This window comes from Palaemon carinicauda, chromosome 1 (assembly GCF_036898095.1).
Source record: "Palaemon carinicauda isolate YSFRI2023 chromosome 1, ASM3689809v2, whole genome shotgun sequence".
In the NCBI taxonomy this organism is placed as follows: domain Eukaryota; kingdom Metazoa; phylum Arthropoda; class Malacostraca; order Decapoda; family Palaemonidae; genus Palaemon; species Palaemon carinicauda.
Window position 1 is genome coordinate 101,852,686 of NC_090725.1, and position 2,500 is coordinate 101,855,185.

A 2,500-nucleotide genomic window follows, 5' to 3' on the forward strand; every position below is an offset into this window, starting at 1 on the left:
TGTAGCAAAAGAGTGGGGGAATAGAGTGGGTGGATGTAAAAGGGAGCTAGTGAGGGTTGAAGAGCTAATAAAACGGGGGTAAAAAGTAAATATCAGGAAAGGTTGAAAATGGCATTTGACGAAGTGAAAGTAAGAGAAACTGGTAATTTAGAGGAGGAGTGGAAGTTAGTAAAAGAAAATTTTGTTGGGATTGCAAGTGATGTATGTGGCAAGAAGGTGGTTGGAGGCAGCATGAGGAAGGGCAGTGAATGGTGGAATGAAGGAGTGAATGTAAAAGTGGAAGAGAAAAAGAGGGCCTTTGAAGAATGGCTGCAGAGTAATAGTATAGAGAAGTATGAAAAATATAGAGAGAAAAAGGTGGAAGTAAAGCGCAAGGTACGTGAGGCAAAGAGGGCAGTTGACCTGAGGTGGGGTCAGGGACTGGGTCAGTCATATGAAGAGAATAAGAAGAAGTTTTGGAAAGAAGTGAAAAGAGTAAGGAAGGCCGGCGCAAGAATTGAAGAGACAGTGAAAGATGGAAATGGAAGGTTGTTAAAAGGAGAGGAGGCAAGGAAAAGGTGGGCGGAATATTTTGAAAGTTTGCTGAATGTTGAGGATAATAGGGAGGCAGATATAATTGCTGTTCCAGGTGTTGAGGTGCCAGTGATGGGAGATGAGAATGAGAGAGAGATTACAATAGAGGAAGTGAGGAGAGCACTAAATAAAACGAGAGTAGGAAAAGCATCTGGTATGGATGGTGTGAAAGCTGAGATGTTAAAGGAAGGGGGTGTGACTGTACTTGAATGGTTGGTGAGATTGTTTAATATGTGTTTTGTGTTGTCAATGGTACCAGTAGATTGGGTCTGTGCATGTATTGTACCACTATATAAGGGTAAGGGAGATGTGCATGAGTGTTGTAATTCAAGAGGTATTAGTTTGTTGAGTGTAGTTGGAAAAGTGTATGGTAGAGTACTGATTAATAGGATTAAGGATAAAACAGAGAATGCAATCTTGGAAGTACAGGGTGGTTTTAGAAGAGGTAGGGGTTGTATGAATCAGATTTTTACAGTTAGGCAGATATGCGAGAAATATTTAGCAAAAGGTAAGGAGGTGTATGTTGCGTTTATGGATCTAGAGAAAGCATATGATAGAGTTGATAGGGAAGCAATGTGGAATGTGATGAGGTTATATAGAGTTGGTGGAAGGTTGTTGCAAGCAGTGAAAAGTTTCTACAAGGGTAGTAAAGCATGTGTTAGAATAGGAAATGAAGTGAGAGATTGGTTTCCGGTGAGAGTGGGGCTGAGACAGGGATGTATGATGTCGCCGTGGTTGTTTAACTTGTATGTTGATGGAGTGGTGAGAGAGGTGAATGCTAGAGTGCTTGGACGAGGATTAAAACTGGTAGGCGACAATGATCATGAATGGGAGGTAAATCAGTTGTTGTTTGCGGATGATACTGTACTGGTAGCAGACACAGAAGAGAAGCTTGACCGACTTGTGACAGAATTTGGAAGGGTGTGTGAGAGAAGGAAGTTGAGAGTTAATGTGGGTAAGAGTAAGGTTATGAGATGTACGAGAAGGGAAGGTGGTGCAAGGTTGAATGTCATGTTGAATGGAGAGTTACTTGAGGAGGTGGATCAGTTTAAGTACTTGGGGTCTGTTGTTGCAGCAAATGGTGGAGTGGAAGCATATGTACGTCAGAGAGTCAATGAAGGTTGCAAAGTGTTGGGGGCAGTTAAGGGAGTAGTAAAAAATAGAGGGTTGGGCATGAATGTAAAGAGAGTTCTATATGAGAAAGTGATTGTACCAACTGTGATGTATGGATCGGAGTTGTGGGGAATGAAAGTGACGGAGAGACAGAAATTGAATGTGTTTGAGATGAAGTGTCTGAGGAGTATGGCTGGTGTATCTCGAGTAGATAGGGTTAGGAACGAAGTGGTGAGGGTGAGAACGGGTGTAAGAAATGAGTTAGCGGCTAGAGTGGATATGAATGTGTTGAGGTGGTTTGGCCATGTTGAGAGAATGGAAAGTGGCTGTCTGCTAAAGAAGGTGATGAATGCAAGAGTTGATGGGAGAAGTACAAGAGGAAGGCCAAGATTTGGGTGGATGGATGGTGTGAAGAAAGCTCTGGGTGATAGGAGGATAGATGTGAGAGAGGCAAGAGAGCGTGCTAGAAATAGGAATGAATGGCGAGCGATTGTGACGCAGTTTCGGTAGGCCCTGCTGCTTCCTCCGGTGCCTTAGATGACCGCGGAGGTAGCAGCAGTAGGGGACTCAGCAGTATGAAGCTTCATCTGTGGTGGAAAATGTGGGAGGTTGGGCTGTGGCACCCTAGCAGTACCAGCTGAACTCGGCTGAGTCCCTGGTTAGGCTGGAGGAACGTAGAGAGTAGAGGTCCCCTTTTTTGTTTTGTTTCTTGTTGATGTCGGCTACCCCCCAAAATTGGGGGAAGTGCCTTGGTATATGGATATGGATTTATATATATATATATATATATATATATATATATATATATATATAT

The 2,500-nt window shown here is 43.0% G+C and overlaps 1 protein-coding gene across 1 annotated transcript in view; it reads left to right on the plus strand.

The window, feature by feature from the left end:
* The window catches only part of LOC137651776 (uncharacterized), a 167,526-nt gene that overhangs the window by 164,658 nt on the left and 368 nt on the right, over positions 1-2,500 (plus strand). The gene's annotated exons all lie outside the window — the stretch shown is intronic.